Source organism: Phyllobates terribilis, unplaced genomic scaffold (genome assembly GCF_046119375.1).
Source record: "Phyllobates terribilis strain yellow unplaced genomic scaffold, ASM4611937v1 Scaffold_5__5_contigs__length_657084704, whole genome shotgun sequence".
Taxonomy (NCBI): Eukaryota; Metazoa; Chordata; class Amphibia; order Anura; family Dendrobatidae; genus Phyllobates; species Phyllobates terribilis.
In genome coordinates this window covers 653,951,726-653,970,897 of record NW_027362765.1, presented here as the reverse complement: position 1 = coordinate 653,970,897, position 19,172 = coordinate 653,951,726, and the positions used below count along the sequence as shown (strand labels likewise).

General features: G+C 45.7%; 11 non-coding genes and 2 pseudogenes across 11 annotated transcripts; all 13 read left to right on the top strand.

Annotated features, from left to right (window-relative positions):
* The first annotated feature begins 782 nt into the window (after positions 1 to 782).
* Positions 783 to 973, top strand: LOC141275357 (U2 spliceosomal RNA). Its single transcript, XR_012323602.1, has one exon. It is a non-coding gene; the product is annotated as a U2 spliceosomal RNA (small nuclear RNA).
* A 1,112-nt stretch (positions 974 to 2,085) lies between these two features.
* On the top strand, positions 2,086 to 2,276 carry LOC141275355 (U2 spliceosomal RNA). The gene has a single exon (XR_012323600.1). It is a non-coding gene; the product is annotated as a U2 spliceosomal RNA (small nuclear RNA).
* A 1,121-nt stretch (positions 2,277 to 3,397) lies between these two features.
* On the top strand, positions 3,398 to 3,588 carry LOC141275354 (U2 spliceosomal RNA). Its single transcript, XR_012323599.1, has one exon. It is a non-coding gene; the product is annotated as a U2 spliceosomal RNA (small nuclear RNA).
* Positions 3,589 to 4,706: 1,118 nt separating this feature from the next.
* Positions 4,707 to 4,897, top strand: LOC141275353 (U2 spliceosomal RNA). The gene has a single exon (XR_012323598.1). It is a non-coding gene; the product is annotated as a U2 spliceosomal RNA (small nuclear RNA).
* Positions 4,898 to 6,012: 1,115 nt separating this feature from the next.
* LOC141275352 (U2 spliceosomal RNA) lies at positions 6,013 to 6,203 on the top strand. The gene has a single exon (XR_012323597.1). It is a non-coding gene; the product is annotated as a U2 spliceosomal RNA (small nuclear RNA).
* Positions 6,204 to 7,318: 1,115 nt separating this feature from the next.
* On the top strand, positions 7,319 to 7,509 carry LOC141275351 (U2 spliceosomal RNA). Its single transcript, XR_012323596.1, has one exon. It is a non-coding gene; the product is annotated as a U2 spliceosomal RNA (small nuclear RNA).
* Positions 7,510 to 8,624: 1,115 nt separating this feature from the next.
* LOC141275350 (U2 spliceosomal RNA) lies at positions 8,625 to 8,815 on the top strand. The gene has a single exon (XR_012323595.1). It is a non-coding gene; the product is annotated as a U2 spliceosomal RNA (small nuclear RNA).
* A 1,115-nt stretch (positions 8,816 to 9,930) lies between these two features.
* On the top strand, positions 9,931 to 10,121 carry LOC141149668 (U2 spliceosomal RNA). The gene has a single exon (XR_012245959.1). It is a non-coding gene; the product is annotated as a U2 spliceosomal RNA (small nuclear RNA).
* A 1,115-nt stretch (positions 10,122 to 11,236) lies between these two features.
* LOC141275349 (U2 spliceosomal RNA) lies at positions 11,237 to 11,427 on the top strand. The gene has a single exon (XR_012323594.1). It is a non-coding gene; the product is annotated as a U2 spliceosomal RNA (small nuclear RNA).
* Positions 11,428 to 12,542: 1,115 nt separating this feature from the next.
* On the top strand, positions 12,543 to 12,733 carry LOC141275348 (U2 spliceosomal RNA). The gene has a single exon (XR_012323593.1). It is a non-coding gene; the product is annotated as a U2 spliceosomal RNA (small nuclear RNA).
* A 1,115-nt stretch (positions 12,734 to 13,848) lies between these two features.
* Positions 13,849 to 13,940, top strand: LOC141151260 (U2 spliceosomal RNA; annotated as a pseudogene).
* Positions 13,941 to 14,715: 775 nt separating this feature from the next.
* On the top strand, positions 14,716 to 14,932 carry LOC141150748 (U2 spliceosomal RNA; annotated as a pseudogene).
* Positions 14,933 to 16,047: 1,115 nt separating this feature from the next.
* LOC141275347 (U2 spliceosomal RNA) lies at positions 16,048 to 16,238 on the top strand. Its single transcript, XR_012323592.1, has one exon. It is a non-coding gene; the product is annotated as a U2 spliceosomal RNA (small nuclear RNA).
* The last annotated feature ends 2,934 nt before the right edge of the window (positions 16,239 to 19,172 follow it).

Genomic DNA, 19,172 nt, shown 5'->3' with positions numbered 1-19,172 from the left:
TTGACCTTTCAGTATATTGTTGCACACACACCATCTATTTAGCAAATGCCCTTGTTATCAACAGCAGCCTTTTAAACTCACCTGAGCTAACAGGTATGTGCGCTGGTTACTCTGCTGCGCTTAAAATTTCTTTTTTGGTTTGCTACAATGCCTTTTCTGAAACGTTGTCTCCTTCTGCTGGAACACTGACTTCTTTCATTTAATGCCTGCAGACTATAAAAGAGAACCCAACCCAAAAAGTTTGGTTGATTAGTCTGTGGCATTCTGTTAAACTGTTGCTTATGGCGGTCTCTGTGAGCTTCTCAGCGACATTCAGCCAGCCAGGTATCCTGCCTGCAGTAGATGGAATGTGGCAATGGAACGCTGGCTGCGCGTGTCATAATAGGCTCTGAGCCTTTATATACCTGTGCACAGCAGCAGCCACCTTCAGTCTGCTGCTGGACAGCCAGCAGCAGCAGGAGAGGTATGTAATCAGGAGCCCTCCTGCTAAGGGTAGACAGCTGCTCGTTCCACCCCACCCCCCGCCTTAATTTGTTCTCCTCCCTTCCAACGATGTTGAGGCGGGTGGGAACAGCAGGGGGTGAAGGTGCTGTGTTTAAAGAGGTGGAGTTATGCAGATCTAAAACGCGTGGATTGCAGCAGCAGCAAGCCGAAAAGTGCAGGCATGTAAGGGATCTAGAGGTTGACAACATGTCTTCTTAACGGGAGTCCAGGAGCTCATCTCCACAAATGGACTTTTCAGGATCCTTGGGTGGCTCCGTAGTTTGAAACCAATTCTGGTTATCGCTTCTCGGCCTTTTGGCTAAGATCAAGTGTAGTATCTGTTCTTATCAGTTTAATATCTGATACGTCCCCTATCTGGGGACCATATATTAAATGGATTTTTAGAACAGGGAGATGGAAAAAGAGCTTGCTCTGTCCACTCCACGCATTGACCTGGTATTGCAGTATCTCCAGGACCGGTGCACCCCTTCTTTAATGCAGTTTCTAAAATCAGAAAGAATTGAATTCAATGTTTTTTGTTCATTTTGCTTGTTTGTCGGATTTTGGGATGGACTCTTTGGCTTTGCTTTTCTTCTCCTCATTGGATTTTTCATGTTCAAAGTTGCAGAAGCCAGATTACAAGCTCATTTTGGTTCAACTTCAGCAACTGTGCATTGCATTGCCATGTAATGTGATGCAATGCTATCTTTCTAGCTCTCCCTTTTTACTTCCTTTTGGATAAACAGACATATTAGGCAAGCATTTTGGAGCTTTCACCTAAATAACTACAGGTGGTGAGATAAGCTGCACAATATAATTGACCTTTCAGTATATTGTTGCACACACACCATCTATTTAGCAAATGCCCTTGTTATCAACAGCAGCCTTTTAAACTCACCTGAGCTAACAGGTATGTGCGCTGGTTACTCTGCTGCGCTTAAAATTTCTTTTTTGGTTTGCTACAATGCCTTTTCTGAAACGTTGTCTCCTTCTGCTGGAACACTGACTTCTTTCATTTAATGCCTGCAGACTATAAAAGAGAACCCAACCCAAAAAGTTTGGTTGATTAGTCTGTGGCATTCTGTTAAACTGTTGCTTATGGCGGTCTCTGTGAGCTTCTCAGCGACATTCAGCCAGCCAGGTATCCTGCCTGCAGTAGATGGAATGTGGCAATGGAACGCTGGCTGCGCATGTCATAATAGGCTCTGAGCCTTTATATACCTGTGCACAGCAGCAGCCACCTTCAGTCTGCTGCTGGACAGCCAGCAGCAGCAGCAGCAGGAGAGGTATGTAATCAGGAGCCCAACTGCTAAGGGTAGACAGCTGCTCGTTCCACCCCACCCCCCGCCTTAATTGGTTCTCCTCCCTTCCAACGGTGTTGAGGCGGGTGGGAACAGCAGGGGGTGAAGGTGCTGTGTTTAAAGAGGTGGAGTTATGCAGATCTAAAACGCGTGGATTGCAGCAGCAAGCCGAAAAGTGCAGGCATGTAAGGGATCTAGAGGTTGACAACATGTCTTCTTAACGGGAGTCCAGGAGCTCATCTCCACAAATGGACTTTTCAGGATCCTTGGGTGGCTCCGTAGTTTGAAACCAATTCTGGTTATCGCTTCTCGGCCTTTTGGCTAAGATCAAGTGTAGTATCTGTTCTTATCAGTTTAATATCTGATACGTCCCCTATCTGGGGACCATATATTAAATGGATTTTTAGAACAGGGAGATGGAAAAAGAGCTTGCTCTGTCCACTCCACGCATTGACCTGGTATTGCAGTATCTCCAGGACCGGTGCACCCCTTCTTTAATGCAGTTTCTAAAATCAGAAAGAATTGAATTCAATGTTTTTTGTTCATTTTGCTTGTTTGTCGGATTTTGGGATGGACTCTTTGGCTTTGCTTTTCTTCTCCTCATTGGATTTTTCATGTTCAAAGTTGCAGAAGCCAGATTACAAGCTCATTTTGGTTCAACTTCAGCAACTGTGCATTGCATTGCCATGTAATGTGATGCAATGCTATCTTTCTAGCTCTCCCTTTTTACTTCCTTTTGGATAAACAGACATATTAGGCAAGCATTTTGGAGCTTTCACCTAAATAACTACAGGTGGTGAGATAAGCTGCACAATATAATTGACCTTTCAGTATATTGTTGCACACACACCATCTATTTAGCAAATGCCCTTGTTATCAACAGCAGCCTTTTAAACTCACCTGAGCTAACAGGTATGTGCGCTGGTTACTCTGCTGCGCTTAAAATTTCTTTTTTGGTTTGCTACAATGCCTTTTCTGAAACGTTGTCTCCTTCTGCTGGAACACTGACTTCTTTCATTTAATGCCTGCAGACTATAAAAGAGAACCCAACCCAAAAAGTTTGGTTGATTAGTCTGTGGCATTCTGTTAAACTGTTGCTTATGGCGGTCTCTGTGAGCTTCTCAGCGACATTCAGCCAGCCAGGTATCCTGCCTGCAGTAGATGGAATGTGGCAATGGAACGCTGGCTGCGCGTGTCATAATAGGCTCTGAGCCTTTATATACCTGTGCACAGCAGCAGCCACCTTCAGTCTGCTGCTGGACAGCCAGCAGCAGCAGCAGCAGCAGCAGGAGAGGTATGTAATCAGGAGCCCTCCTGATAAGGGTAGACAGCTGCTCGTTCCACCCCACCCCCCGCCTTAATTGGTTCTCCTCCCTTCCAATGGTGTTGAGGCGGGTGGGAACAGCAGGGGGTGAAGGTGCTGTGTTTAAAGAGGTGGAGTTATGCAGATCTAAAACGCGTGGATTGCAGCAGCAGCAAGCCGAAAAGTGCAGGCATGTAAGGGATCTAGAGGTTGACAACATGTCTTCTTAACGGGAGTCCAGGAGCTCATCTCCACAAATGGACTTTTCAGGATCCTTGGGTGGCTCCGTAGTTTGAAACCAATTCTGGTTATCGCTTCTCGGCCTTTTGGCTAAGATCAAGTGTAGTATCTGTTCTTATCAGTTTAATATCTGATACGTCCCCTATCTGGGGACCATATATTAAATGGATTTTTAGAACAGGGAGATGGAAAAAGAGCTTGCTCTGTCCACTCCACGCATTGACCTGGTATTGCAGTATCTCCAGGACCGGTGCACCCCTTCTTTAATGCAGTTTCTAAAATCAGAAAGAATTGAATTCAATGTTTTTTGTTCATTTTGCTTGTTTGTCGGATTTTGGGATGGACTCTTTGGCTTTGCTTTTCTTCTCCTCATTGGATTTTTCATGTTCAAAGTTGCAGAAGCCAGATTACAAGCTCATTTTGGTTCAACTTCAGCAACTGTGCATTGCATTGCCATGTAATGTGATGCAATGCTATCTTTCTAGCTCTCCCTTTTTACTTCCTTTTGGATAAACAGACATATTAGGCAAGCATTTTGGAGCTTTCACCTAAATAACTACAGGTGGTGAGATAAGCTGCACAATATAATTGACCTTTCAGTATATTGTTGCACACACACCATCTATTTAGCAAATGCCCTTGTTATCAACAGCAGCCTTTTAAACTCACCTGAGCTAACAGGTATGTGCGCTGGTTACTCTGCTGCGCTTAAAATTTCTTTTTTGGTTTGCTACAATGCCTTTTCTGAAACGTTGTCTCCTTCTGCTGGAACACTGACTTCTTTCATTTAATGCCTGCAGACTATAAAAGAGAACCCAACCCAAAAAGTTTGGTTGATTAGTCTGTGGCATTCTGTTAAACTGTTGCTTATGGCGGTCTCTGTGAGCTTCTCAGCGACATTCAGCCAGCCAGGTATCCTGCCTGCAGTAGATGGAATGTGGCAATGGAACGCTGGCTGCGCGTGTCATAATAGGCTCTGAGCCTTTATATACCTGTGCACAGCAGCAGCCACCATCAGTCTGCTGCTGGACAGCCAGCAGCAGCAGCAGCAGCAGGAGAGGTATGTAATCAGGAGCCCTCCTGCTAAGGGTAGACAGCTGCTCGTTCCACCCCACCCCCCGCCTTAATTGGTTCTCCTCCCTTCCAACGGTGTTGAGGCGGGTGGGAACAGCAGGGGGTGAAGGTGCTGTGTTTAAAGAGGTGGAGTTATGCAGATCTAAAACGCGTGGATTGCAGCAGCAGCAAGCCGAAAAGTGCAGGCATGTAAGGGATCTAGAGGTTGACAACATGTCTTCTTAACGGGAGTCCAGGAGCTCATCTCCACAAATGGACTTTTCAGGATCCTTGGGTGGCTCCGTAGTTTGAAACCAATTCTGGTTATCGCTTCTCGGCCTTTTGGCTAAGATCAAGTGTAGTATCTGTTCTTATCAGTTTAATATCTGATACGTCCCCTATCTGGGGACCATATATTAAATGGATTTTTAGAACAGGGAGATGGAAAAAGAGCTTGCTCTGTCCACTCCACGCATTGACCTGGTATTGCAGTATCTCCAGGACCGGTGCACCCCTTCTTTAATGCAGTTTCTAAAATCAGAAAGAATTGAATTCAATGTTTTTTGTTCATTTTGCTTGTTTGTCGGATTTTGGGATGGACTCTTTGGCTTTGCTTTTCTTCTCCTCATTGGATTTTTCATGTTCAAAGTTGCAGAAGCCAGATTACAAGCTCATTTTGGTTCAACTTCAGCAACTGTGCATTGCATTGCCATGTAATGTGATGCAATGCTATCTTTCTAGCTCTCCCTTTTTACTTCCTTTTGGATAAACAGACATATTAGGCAAGCATTTTGGAGCTTTCACCTAAATAACTACAGGTGGTGAGATAAGCTGCACAATATAATTGACCTTTCAGTATATTGTTGCACACACACCATCTATTTAGCAAATGCCCTTGTTATCAACAGCAGCCTTTTAAACTCACCTGAGCTAACAGGTATGTGCGCTGGTTACTCTGCTGCGCTTAAAATTTCTTTTTTGGTTTGCTACAATGCCTTTTCTGAAACGTTGTCTCCTTCTGCTGGAACACTGACTTCTTTCATTTAATGCCTGCAGACTATAAAAGAGAACCCAACCCAAAAAGTTTGGTTGATTAGTCTGTGGCATTCTGTTAAACTGTTGCTTATGGCGGTCTCTGTGAGCTTCTCAGCGACATTCAGCCAGCCAGGTATCCTGCCTGCAGTAGATGGAATGTGGCAATGGAACGCTGGCTGCGCGTGTCATAATAGGCTCTGAGCCTTTATATACCTGTGCACAGCAGCAGCCACCTTCAGTCTGCTGCTGGACAGCCAGCAGCAGCAGCAGCAGGAGAGGTATGTAATCAGGAGCCCTCCTGCTAAGGGTAGACAGCTGCTCGTTCCACCCCACCCCCCGCCTTAATTGGTTCTCCTCCCTTCCAACGGTGTTGAGGCGGGTGGGAACAGCAGGGGGTGAAGGTGCTGTGTTTAAAGAGGTGGAGTTATGCAGATCTAAAACGCGTGGATTGCAGCAGCAGCAAGCCGAAAAGTGCAGGCATGTAAGGGATCTAGAGGTTGACAACATGTCTTCTTAACGGGAGTCCAGGAGCTCATCTCCACAAATGGACTTTTCAGGATCCTTGGGTGGCTCCGTAGTTTGAAACCAATTCTGGTTATCGCTTCTCGGCCTTTTGGCTAAGATCAAGTGTAGTATCTGTTCTTATCAGTTTAATATCTGATACGTCCCCTATCTGGGGACCATATATTAAATGGATTTTTAGAACAGGGAGATGGAAAAAGAGCTTGCTCTGTCCACTCCACGCATTGACCTGGTATTGCAGTATCTCCAGGACCGGTGCACCCCTTCTTTAATGCAGTTTCTAAAATCAGAAAGAATTGAATTCAATGTTTTTAGTTCATTTTGCTTGTTTGTCGGATTTTGGGATGGACTCTTTGGCTTTGCTTTTCTTCTCCTCATTGGATTTTTCATGTTCAAAGTTGCAGAAGCCAGATTACAAGCTCATTTTGGTTCAACTTCAGCAACTGTGCATTGCATTGCCATGTAATGTGATGCAATGCTATCTTTCTAGCTCTCCCTTTTTACTTCCTTTTGGATAAACAGACGTATTAGGCAAGCATTTTGGAGCTTTCACCTAAATAACTACAGGTGGTGAGATAAGCTGCACAATATAATTGACCTTTCAGTATATTGTTGCACACACACCATCTATTTAGCAAATGCCCTTGTTATCAACAGCAGCCTTTTAAACTCACCTGAGCTAACAGGTATGTGCGCTGGTTACTCTGCTGCGCTTAAAATTTCTTTTTTGGTTTGCTACAATGCCTTTTCTGAAACGTTGTCTCCTTCTGCTGGAACACTGACTTCTTTCATTTAATGCCTGCAGACTATAAAAGAGAACCCAACCCAAAAAGTTTGGTTGATTAGTCTGTGGCATTCTGTTAAACTGTTGCTTATGGCGGTCTCTGTGAGCTTCTCAGCGACATTCAGCCAGCCAGGTATCCTGCCTGCAGTAGATGGAATGTGGCAATGGAACGCTGGCTGCGCGTGTCATAATAGGCTCTGAGCCTTTATATACCTGTGCACAGCAGCAGCCACCTTCAGTCTGCTGCTGGACAGCCAGCAGCAGCAGCAGCAGGAGAGGTATGTAATCAGGAGCCCTCCTGCTAAGGGTAGACAGCTGCTCGTTCCACCCCACCCCCCGCCTTAATTGGTTCTCCTCCCTTCCAACGGTGTTGAGGCGGGTGGGAACAGCAGGGGGTGAAGGTGCTGTGTTTAAAGAGGTGGAGTTATGCAGATCTAAAACGCGTGGATTGCAGCAGCAGCAAGCCGAAAAGTGCAGGCATGTAAGGGATCTAGAGGTTGACAACATGTCTTCTTAACGGGAGTCCAGGAGCTCATCTCCACAAATGGACTTTTCAGGATCCTTGGGTGGCTCCGTAGTTTGAAACCAATTCTGGTTATCGCTTCTCGGCCTTTTGGCTAAGATCAAGTGTAGTATCTGTTCTTATCAGTTTAATATCTGATACGTCCCCTATCTGGGGACCATATATTAAATGGATTTTTAGAACAGGGAGATGGAAAAAGAGCTTGCTCTGTCCACTCCACGCATTGACCTGGTATTGCAGTATCTCCAGGACCGGTGCACCCCTTCTTTAATGCAGTTTCTAAAATCAGAAAGAATTGAATTCAATGTTTTTTGTTCATTTTGCTTGTTTGTCGGATTTTGGGATGGACTCTTTGGCTTTGCTTTTCTTCTCCTCATTGGATTTTTCATGTTAAAAGTTGCAGAAGCCAGATTACAAGCTCATTTTGGTTCAACTTCAGCAACTGTGCATTGCATTGCCATGTAATGTGATGCAATGCTATCTTTCTAGCTCTCCCTTTTTACTTCCTTTTGGATAAACAGACATATTAGGCAAGCATTTTGGAGCTTTCACCTAAATAACTACAGGTGGTGAGATAAGCTGCACAATATAATTGACCTTTCAGTATATTGTTGCACACACACCATCTATTTAGCAAATGCCCTTGTTATCAACAGCAGCCTTTTAAACTCACCTGAGCTAACAGGTATGTGCGCTGGTTACTCTGCTGCGCTTAAAATTTCTTTTTTGGTTTGCTACAATGCCTTTTCTGAAACGTTGTCTCCTTCTGCTGGAACACTGACTTCTTTCATTTAATGCCTGCAGACTATAAAAGAGAACCCAACCCAAAAAGTTTGGTTGATTAGTCTGTGGCATTCTGTTAAACTGTTGCTTATGGCGGTCTCTGTGAGCTTCTCAGCGACATTCAGCCAGCCAGGTATCCTGCCTGCAGTAGATGGAATGTGGCAATGGAACGCTGGCTGCGCGTGTCATAATAGGCTCTGAGCCTTTATATACCTGTGCACAGCAGCAGCCACCTTCAGTCTGCTGCTGGACAGCCAGCAGCAGCAGCAGCAGGAGAGGTATGTAATCAGGAGCCCTCCTGCTAAGGGTAGACAGCTGCTCGTTCCACCCCACCCCCCGCCTTAATTGGTTCTCCTCCCTTCCAACGGTGTTGAGGCGGGTGGGAACAGCAGGGGGTGAAGGTGCTGTGTTTAAAGAGGTGGAGTTATGCAGATCTAAAACGCGTGGATTGCAGCAGCAGCAAGCCGAAAAGTGCAGGCATGTAAGGGATCTAGAGGTTGACAACATGTCTTCTTAACGGGAGTCCAGGAGCTCATCTCCACAAATGGACTTTTCAGGATCCTTGGGTGGCTCCGTAGTTTGAAACCAATTCTGGTTATCGCTTCTCGGCCTTTTGGCTAAGATCAAGTGTAGTATCTGTTCTTATCAGTTTAATATCTGATACGTCCCCTATCTGGGGACCATATATTAAATGGATTTTTAGAACAGGGAGATGGAAAAAGAGCTTGCTCTGTCCACTCCACGCATTGACCTGGTATTGCAGTATCTCCAGGACCGGTGCACCCCTTCTTTAATGCAGTTTCTAAAATCAGAAAGAATTGAATTCAATGTTTTTTGTTCATTTTGCTTGTTTGTCGGATTTTGGGATGGACTCTTTGGCTTTGCTTTTCTTCTCCTCATTGGATTTTTCATGTTCAAAGTTGCAGAAGCCAGATTACAAGCTCATTTTGGTTCAACTTCAGCAACTGTGCATTGCATTGCCATGTAATGTGATGCAATGCTATCTTTCTAGCTCTCCCTTTTTACTTCCTTTTGGATAAACAGACATATTAGGCAAGCATTTTGGAGCTTTCACCTAAATAACTACAGGTGGTGAGATAAGCTGCACAATATAATTGACCTTTCAGTATATTGTTGCACACACACCATCTATTTAGCAAATGCCCTTGTTATCAACAGCAGCCTTTTAAACTCACCTGAGCTAACAGGTATGTGCGCTGGTTACTCTGCTGCGCTTAAAATTTCTTTTTTGGTTTGCTACAATGCCTTTTCTGAAACGTTGTCTCCTTCTGCTGGAACGCTGACTTCTTTCATTTAATGCCTGCAGACTATAAAAGAGAACCCAACCCAAAAAGTTTGGTTGATTAGTCTGTGGAATTCTGTTAAACTGTTGCTTATGGCGGTCTCTGTGAGCTTCTCAGCGACATTCAGCCAGCCAGGTATCCTGCCTGCAGTAGATGGAATGTGGCAATGGAACGCTGGCTGCGCGTGTCATAATAGGCTCTGAGCCTTTATATACCTGTGCACAGCAGCAGCCACCTTCAGTCTGCTGCTGGAAAGCCAGCAGCAGCAGCAGCAGGAGAGGTATGTAATCAGGAGCCCTCCTGCTAAGGGTAGACAGCTGCTCGTTCCACCCCACCCCCCGCCTTAATTGGTTCTCCTCCCTTCCAACGGTGTTGAGGCGGGTGGGAACAGCAGGGGGTGAAGGTGCTGTGTTTAAAGAGGTGGAGTTATGCAGATCTAAAACGCGTGGATTGCAGCAGCAGCAAGCCGAAAAGTGCAGGCATGTAAGGGATCTAGAGGTTGACAACATGTCTTCTTAACGGGAGTCCAGGAGCTCATCTCCACAAATGGACTTTTCAGGATCCTTGGGTGGCTCCGTAGTTTGAAACCAATTCTGGTTATCGCTTCTCGGCCTTTTGGCTAAGATCAAGTGTAGTATCTGTTCTTATCAGTTTAATATCTGATACGTCTCCTATCTGGGGACCATATATTAAATGGATTTTTAGAACAGGGAGATGGAAAAAGAGCTTGCTCTGTCCACTCCACGCATTGACCTGGTATTGCAGTATCTCCAGGACCGGTGCACCCCTTCTTTAATGCAGTTTCTAAAATCAGAAAGAATTGAATTCAATGTTTTTTGTTCATTTTGCTTGTTTGTCGGATTTTGGGATGGACTCTTTGGCTTTGCTTTTCTTCTCCTCATTGGATTTTTCATGTTCAAAGTTGCAGAAGCCAGATTACAAGCTCATTTTGGTTCAACTTCAGCAACTGTGCATTGCATTGCCATGTAATGTGATGCAATGCTATCTTTCTAGCTCTCCCTTTTTACTTCCTTTTGGATAAACAGACATATTAGGCAAGCATTTTGGAGCTTTCACCTAAATAACTACAGGTGGTGAGATAAGCTGCACAATATAATTGACCTTTCAGTATATTGTTGCACACACACCATCTATTTAGCAAATGCCCTTGTTATCAACAGCAGCCTTTTAAACTCACCTGAGCTAACAGGTATGTGCGCTGGTTACTCTGCTGCGCTTAAAATTTCTTTTTTGGTTTGCTACAATGCCTTTTCTGAAACGTTGTCTCCTTCTGCTGGAACACTGACTTCTTTCATTTAATGCCTGCAGACTATAAAAGAGAACCCAACCCAAAAAGTTTGGTTGATTAGTCTGTGGCATTCTGTTAAACTGTTGCTTATGGCGGTCTCTGTGAGCTTCTCAGCGACATTCAGCCAGCCAGGTATCCTGCCTGCAGTAGATGGAATGTGGCAATGGAACGCTGGCTGCGCGTGTCATAATAGGCTCTGAGCCTTTATATACCTGTGCACAGCAGCAGCCACCTTCAGTCTGCTGCTGGACAGCCAGCAGCAGCAGCAGCAGGAGAGGTATGTAATCAGGAGCCCTCCTGCTAAGGGTAGACAGCTGCTCGTTCCACCCCACCCCCCGCCTTAATTGGTTCTCCTCCCTTCCAACGGTGTTGAGGCGGGTGGGAACAGCAGGGGGTGAAGGTGCTGTGTTTAAAGAGGTGGAGTTATGCAGATCTAAAACGCGTGGATTGCAGCAGCAGCAAGCCGAAAAGTGCAGGCATGTAAGGGATCTAGAGGTTGACAACATGTCTTCTTAACGGGAGTCCAGGAGCTCATCTCCACAAATGGACTTTTCAGGATCCTTGGGTGGCTCCGTAGTTTGAAACCAATTCTGGTTATCGCTTCTCGGCCTTTTGGCTAAGATCAAGTGTAGTATCTGTTCTTATCAGTTTAATATCTGATACGTCCCCTATCTGGGGACCATATATTAAATGGATTTTTAGAACAGGGAGATGGAAAAAGAGCTTGCTCTGTCCACTCCACGCATTGACCTGGTATTGCAGTATCTCCAGGACCGGTGCACCCCTTCTTTAATGCAGTTTCTAAAATCAGAAAGAATTGAATTCAATGTTTTTTGTTCATTTTGCTTGTTTGTCGGATTTTGGGATGGACTCTTTGGCTTTGCTTTTCTTCTCCTCATTGGATTTTTCATGTTCAAAGTTGCAGAAGCCAGATTACAAGCTCATTTTGGTTCAACTTCAGCAACTGTGCATTGCATTGCCATGTAATGTGATGCAATGCTATCTTTCTAGCTCTCCCTTTTTACTTCCTTTTGGATAAACAGACATATTAGGCAAGCATTTTGGAGCTTTCACCTAAATAACTACAGGTGGTGAGATAAGCTGCACAATATAATTGACCTTTCAGTATATTGTTGCACACACACCATCTATTTAGCAAATGCCCTTGTTATCAACAGCAGCCTTTTAAACTCACCTGAGCTAACAGGTATGTGCGCTGGTTACTCTGCTGCGCTTAAAATTTCTTTTTTGGTTTGCTACAATGCCTTTTCTGAAACGTTGTCTCCTTCTGCTGGAACACTGACTTCTTTCATTTAATGCCTGCAGACTATAAAAGAGAACCCAACCCAAAAAGTTTGGTTGATTAGTCTGTGGCATTCTGTTAAACTGTTGCTTATGGCGGTCTCTGTGAGCTTCTCAGCGACATTCAGCCAGCCAGGTATCCTGCCTGCAGTAGATGGAATGTGGCAATGGAACGCTGGCTGCGCGTGTCATAATAGGCTCTGAGCCTTTATATACCTGTGCACAGCAGCAGCCACCTTCAGTCTGCTGCTGGACAGCCAGCAGCAGCAGCAGCAGGAGAGGTATGTAATCAGGAGCCCTCCTGCTAAGGGTAGACAGCTGCTCGTTCCACCCCACCCCCCGCCTTAATTGGTTCTCCTCCCTTCCAACGGTGTTGAGGCGGGTGGGAACAGCAGGGGGTGAAGGTGCTGTGTTTAAAGAGGTGGAGTTATGCAGATCTAAAACGCGTGGATTGCAGCAGCAGCAAGCCGAAAAGTGCAGGCATGTAAGGGATCTAGAGGTTGACAACATGTCTTCTTAACGGGAGTCCAGGAGCTCATCTCCACAAATGGACTTTTCAGGATCCTTGGGTGGCTCCGTAGTTTGAAACCAATTCTGGTTATCGCTTCTCGGCCTTTTGGCTAAGATCAAGTGTAGTATCTGTTCTTATCAGTTTAATATCTGATACGTCCCCTATCTGGGGACCATATATTAAATGGATTTTTAGAACAGGGAGATGGAAAAAGAGCTTGCTCTGTCCACTCCACGCATTGACCTGGTATTGCAGTATCTCCAGGACCGGTGCACCCCTTCTTTAATGCAGTTTCTAAAATCAGAAAGAATTGAATTCAATGTTTTTTGTTCATTTTGCTTGTTTGTCGGATTTTGGGATGGACTCTTTGGCTTTGCTTTTCTTCTCCTCATTGGATTTTTCATGTTCAAAGTTGCAGAAGCCAGATTACAAGCTCATTTTGGTTCAACTTCAGCAACTGTGCATTGCATTGCCATGTAATGTGATGCAATGCTATCTTTCTAGCTCTCCCTTTTTACTTCCTTTTGGATAAACAGACATATTAGGCAAGCATTTTGGAGCTTTCACCTAAATAACTACAGGTGGTGAGATAAGCTGCACAATATAATTGACCTTTCAGTATATTGTTGCACACACACCATCTATTTAGCAAATGCCCTTGTTATCAACAGCAGCCTTTTAAACTCACCTGAGCTAACAGGTATGTGCGCTGGTTACTCTGCTGCGCTTAAAATTTCTTTTTTGGTTTGCTACAATGCCTTTTCTGAAACGTTGTCTCCTTCTGCTGGAACACTGACTTCTTTCATTTAATGCCTGCAGACTATAAAAGAGAACCCAACCCAAAAAGTTTGGTTGATTAGTCTGTGGCATTCTGTTAAACTGTTGCTTATGGCGGTCTCTGTGAGCTTCTCAGCGACATTCAGCCAGCCAGGTATCCTGCCTGCAGTAGATGGAATGTGGCAATGGAACGCTGGCTGCGCGTGTCATAATAGGCTCTGAGCCTTTATATACCTGTGCACAGCAGCAGCCACCTTCAGTCTGCTGCTGGACAGCCAGCAGCAGCAGCAGCAGGAGAGGTATGTAATCAGGAGCCCTCCTGCTAAGGGTAGACAGCTGCTCGTTCCACCCCACCCCCCCCCTTAATTGGTTCTCCTCCCTTCCAACGGTGTTGAGGCGGGTGGGAACAGCAGGGGGTGAAGGTGCTGTGTTTAAAGAGGTGGAGTTATGCAGATCTAAAACGCGTGGATTGCAGCAGCAGCAAGCCGAAAAGTGCAGGCATGTAAGGGATCTAGAGGTTGACAACATGTCTTCTTAACGGGAGTCCAGGAGCTCATCTCCACAAATGGACTTTTCAGGATCCTTGGGTGGCTCCGTAGTTTGAAACCAATTCTGGTTATCGCTTCTCGGCCTTTTGGCTAAGATCAAGTGTAGTATCTTTCGAAAAGGCGGTTTTGGATGTTGGCCGCCCTAGTAGATTGATACATTATGCACACTGGGGTTTAGGCGCTTGTTAGTACGCCAGGTGGCTAATATAGTCATCTGGTGGAAAGCATGGCCCCCCAGGATCGACGCCATTGGGCCGGGGAAGATCGAAAGCCCGAAGTGTGAAGTGCCCCAGGAGTGGTGACCCTGGGGTGCCTTAACTCACTGGGATTGGGAACCCCACTTGAGTTTATGGCACATTTGCACAAGCACTTCAAATTTTCTTTCTTCGCACACACCCTTATTCCGGGCCTCCTGGCCTTAGGATGGGGAATTTTTCAATTCCCGGTCGAAGGTCCGGGCAGTATTATACTGTGAAACCTTCACTATTTATTTAATTTCTTTGTCACTGTGTGTCCACTTATTCACGTGTGTCACGTCCTACTAGGATTTTGTCGGGATGCGGTTCCCTTACGGGTTCCTCTCTTGGCAGGTCTAGGGGGGGAGTGTGTGGCCATCAGGTTCCGCTCCCCCCTGAACCCCCCTGGCTCTCCTCTTTCGGGAGGAGAGCGTTGTTGGCTCCCCTCTTCCGGGAGGGGAGCACAGTCTTTGGCTCCCAGTGCCTTGCTCGGGTGAGAACTCGGGCAGGTGCTGGGGGTAAGATTGGGTCGCCTCTGGCTTCGGCTGGAGGTGGCTTTTTGTCCCTGTTCCTCGCTGTGGCCTTTTGGCTCGGAGGGACGGGGAATGGTTTGGGGGACCCTTCTCCTTTTGGAGAGGGTTTCAAGAAGACCAGCATCCTAGTGCACTTTTTTTGTGGCACTTGTCACTTTTTTAAGCGCACTCGGGTTTTGTACACGAATTCGGGCTTAAAAAAAAAAAAAAAAAAAAAAAAAAAAAAAAAAAATCTGTTCTTATCAGTTTAATATCTGATATGTCCCCTATCTGGGGACCATATATTAAATGGATTTTTAGAACAGGGAGATGGAAAAAGAGCTTGCTCTGTCCACTCCACGCATTGACCTGGTATTGCAGTATCTCCAGGACCGGTGCACCCCTTCTTTAATGCAGTTTCTAAAATCAGAAAGAATTGAATTCAATGTTTTTTGTTCATTTTGCTTGTTTGTCGGATTTTGGGATGGACTCTTTGGCTTTGCTTTTCTTCTCCTCATTGGATTTTTCATGTTCAAAGTTGCAGAAGCCAGATTACAAGCTCATTTTGGTTCAACTTCAGCAACTGTGCATTGCATTGCCATGTAATGTGATGCAATGCTATCTTTCTAGCTCTCCCTTTTTACTTCCTTTTGGATAAACAGACATATTAGGCAAGCATTTTGGAGCTTTCACCTAAATAACTACAGGTGGTGAGATAAGCTGCACAATATAATTGACCTTTCAGTATATTGTTGCACACACACCATCTATTTAGCAAATGCCCTTGTTATCAACAGCAGCCTTTTAAACTCACCTGAGCTAACAGGTATGTGCGCTGGTTACTCTGCTGCGCTTAAAATTTCTTTTTTGGTTTGCTACAATGCCTTTTCTGAAACGTTGTCTCCTTCTGCTGGAACACTGACTTCTTTCATTTAATGCCTGCAGACTATAAAAAAGAACCCAACCCAAAAAGTTTGGTTGATTAGTCTGTGGCATTCTGTTAAACTGTTGCTTATGGCGGTCTCTGTGAGCTTCTCAGCGACATTCAGCCAGCCAGGTATCCTGCCTGCAGTAGATGGAATGTGGCAATGGAACGCTGGCTGCGCGTGTCATAATAGGCTCTGAGCCTTTATATACCTGTGCACAGCAGCAGCCACCTTCAGTCTGCTGCTGGACAGCCAGCAGCAGCAGCAGCAGGAGAGGTATGTAATCAGGAGCCCTCCTGCTAAGGGTAGACAGCTGCTCGTTCCACCCCACCCCCCGCCTTAATTGGTTCTCCTCCCTTCCAACGGTGTTGAGGCGGGTGGGAACAGCAGGGGGTGAAGGTGCTGTGTTTAAAGAGGTGGAGTTATGCAGATCTAAAACGCGTGGATTGCAGCAGCAGCAAGCCGAAAAGTGCAGGCATGTAAGGGATCTAGAGGTTGACAACATGTCTTCTTAACGGGAGTCCAGGAGCTCATCTCCACAAATGGACTTTTCAGGATCCTTGGGTGGCTCCGTAGTTTGAAACCAATTCTGGTTATCGCTTCTCGGCCTTTTGGCTAAGATCAAGTGTAGTATCTGTTCTTATCAGTTTAATATCTGATACGTCCCCTATCTGGGGACCATATATTAAATGGATTTTTAGAACAGGGAGATGGAAAAAGAGCTTGCTCTGTCCACTCCACGCATTGACCTGGTATTGCAGTATCTCCAGGACCGGTGCACCCCTTCTTTAATGCAGTTTCTAAAATCAGAAAGAATTGAATTCAATGTTTTTTGTTCATTTTGCTTGTTTGTCGGATTTTGGGATGGACTCTTTGGCTTTGCTTTTCTTCTCCTCATTGGATTTTTCATGTTCAAAGTTGCAGAAGCCAGATTACAAGCTCATTTTGGTTCAACTTCAGCAACTGTGCATTGCATTGCCATGTAATGTGATGCAATGCTATCTTTCTAGCTCTCCCTTTTTACTTCCTTTTGGATAAACAGACATATTAGGCAAGCATTTTGGAGCTTTCACCTAAATAACTACAGGTGGTGAGATAAGCTGCACAATATAATTGACCTTTCAGTATATTGTTGCACACACACCATCTATTTAGCAAATGCCCTTGTTATCAACAGCAGCCTTTTAAACTCACCTGAGCTAACAGGTATGTGCGCTGGTTACTCTGCTGCGCTTAAAATTTCTTTTTCGGTTTGCTACAATGCCTTTTCTGAAACGTTGTCTCCTTCTGCTGGAACACTGACTTCTTTCATTTAATGCCTGCAGACTATAAAAGAGAACCCAACCCAAAAAGTTTGGTTGATTAGTCTGTGGCATTCTGTTAAACTGTTGCTTATGGCGGTCTCTGTGAGCTTCTCAGCGACATTCAGCCAGCCAGGTATCCTGCCTGCAGTAGATGGAATGTGGCAATGGAACGCTGGCTGCGCGTGTCATAATAGGCTCTGAGCCTTTATATACCTGTGCACAGCAGCAGCCACCTTCAGTCTGCTGCTGGACAGCCAGCAGCAGCAGCAGCAGGAGAGGTATGTAATCAGGAGCCCTCCTGCTAAGGGTAGACAGCTGCTCGTTCCACCCCACCCCCCGCCTTAATTGGTTCTCCTCCCTTCCAACGGTGTTGAGGCGGGTGGGAACAGCAGGGGGTGAAGGTGCTGTGTTTAAAGAGGTGGAGTTATGCAGATCTAAAACGCGTGGATTGCAGCAGCAGCAAGCCGAAAAGTGCAGGCATGTAAGGGATCTAGAGGTTGACAACATGTCTTCTTAACGGGAGTCCAGGAGCTCATCTCCACAAATGGACTTTTCAGGATCCTTGGGTGGCTCCGTAGTTTGAAACCAATTCTGGTCATCGCTTCTCGGCCTTTTGGCTAAGATCAAGTGCTTTATTGCAGGAGATTGTGGTTAAAGGGCACTCGGGTACCCCTCTCCTTGGCCTGGCAGGATCGTCCACTTTGGTGGACTTAGCCTGCTTGCTGCTATTAGGGAGAGGGCTTAGTCCCAGGGTAACGAGTTGCGATCCCCCAGCTTCCAGGTGTTTTTCGCTGCAAGAACACTGGGAGCGCAGATTGCAAGCGGCTGCAATTTGCAACCTTGTTGCGTTTTTCCATGGAGGTTGACCCTAACCTCGTGCCTCTTTATGCGAGGCTAAAAAACTCTATCCGAGTTCACTTCACGGCGGGTGGCTCGGATATGAGGAAATTAGGGTATGTAGTCCAGGACGTGCTCAGGAACCTTCTTGGCGTACAAAGGAATGAAATTCTCTCCATCCAGGATTATCCCAGAAGAGGTGACTATGACATCACATTCACCGGAGAAGGTATTTTTAGAGATGTACTAGAAAAGTTAAAAAAAGTTGAAAATAGTCCTGTTTTGAAAGGGATACAAATTGTTGAGCACGTCCTGGATGAGGTAAGACTGGTTATTGTAAAAATATTTTCGCCCTTTGTTTCTGCTCCAGAAGTAATGTCATTTCTAGCAATTTATTTTAAAAGTGTTAAATGTATTGGGAAGATATTAAACGAATATAACATATGGACATCTAAGTGGAAATTCCTTGTGAAGTGTACAAGAGATCCAAATACACCAGGTGGTATACGGCTCCCCCCTGCCCGTTTCAAAATTGGGCAAACAAATGGGGATTTCTTCTTTTCTGGGATGCCAGTATATTGCAGAAATTGTGGGCGCTATGGTCATTCAAAAGAAAACTGTCATGTATCATGTAGAAATTGTGCTAGTGAAGAACATGAGACAAAAGAATGCCCTAAGGAAAAGAAATGCAGTTTTTGCCAGACTCCAGGTCACTTTTATTTTTCTTGCCCTCACAGATTTCGGGAAGATGAGCAAAAGGGGAAGTCCAAGACGTCCGACCAAGGACCAAAAGATCAGACCACCCCTCAGGAGGAGGAACAACAACCTGGAGCCTCTGGAGACAATAAGGGCGTACCAAATAGTGAAGTGTCTCCAGAGTCTATGACAGGTAAAATACCAAATCCCAAAACCTGGCTGCAGGACCTGCGGGAGTCCAAAAGGAGGGCTGAGAAGGAGCAGAAGGGCACTACTGGTAAGGTCAAAAGGGACCGGCAAAAGGCCGACACAGAAGCCCATGCCCAGTCTGGGTCTCCTAGTGCTGAGGGCGCTGAGTGGATAAAGGTGGGTCCTAAGAAAAAGAAAAAGGGTGGTTCGGAGGAGGCAGCAGGAGGTGAACAGATGGACACTTCTCCAGAAGGGGACGTGGACGCTGGACCCTCAGGGGTTTCGGTCTCCGCTGCTACAGGTGGGGACCGGGATCTTGCTGCCTCTGAAGAGTCAGAGGCTCTGCCTTGTGCGCAACCTCCTCCTATAGGACGACCGTCTACAGGTCAAACAGGGGCGGCGGAACCCCTCGGGGACCCACCTGATGAGGAACTGCATGGCCAGCCAATGGAGACCCAGCGGGTTCTGCCAGCCAGCCCTCCGAGCTATGCCAGTGTAGCGTCGGGTTTATATAAATGTGGTAATCTTTCCTCCTCCACGGAGACTCTCGTGACGATACTATCAGATGAGGAGGGAGGCGCAAGCCCAGTGGTCTGATCAGGTTCATCGGACAGGTAAATCCGTTGCTCTTAGTTACCTAAGTAAAATTTCTACATTTTCTAATGATGGCTGAACTGAAAGATATTTCCCTCAA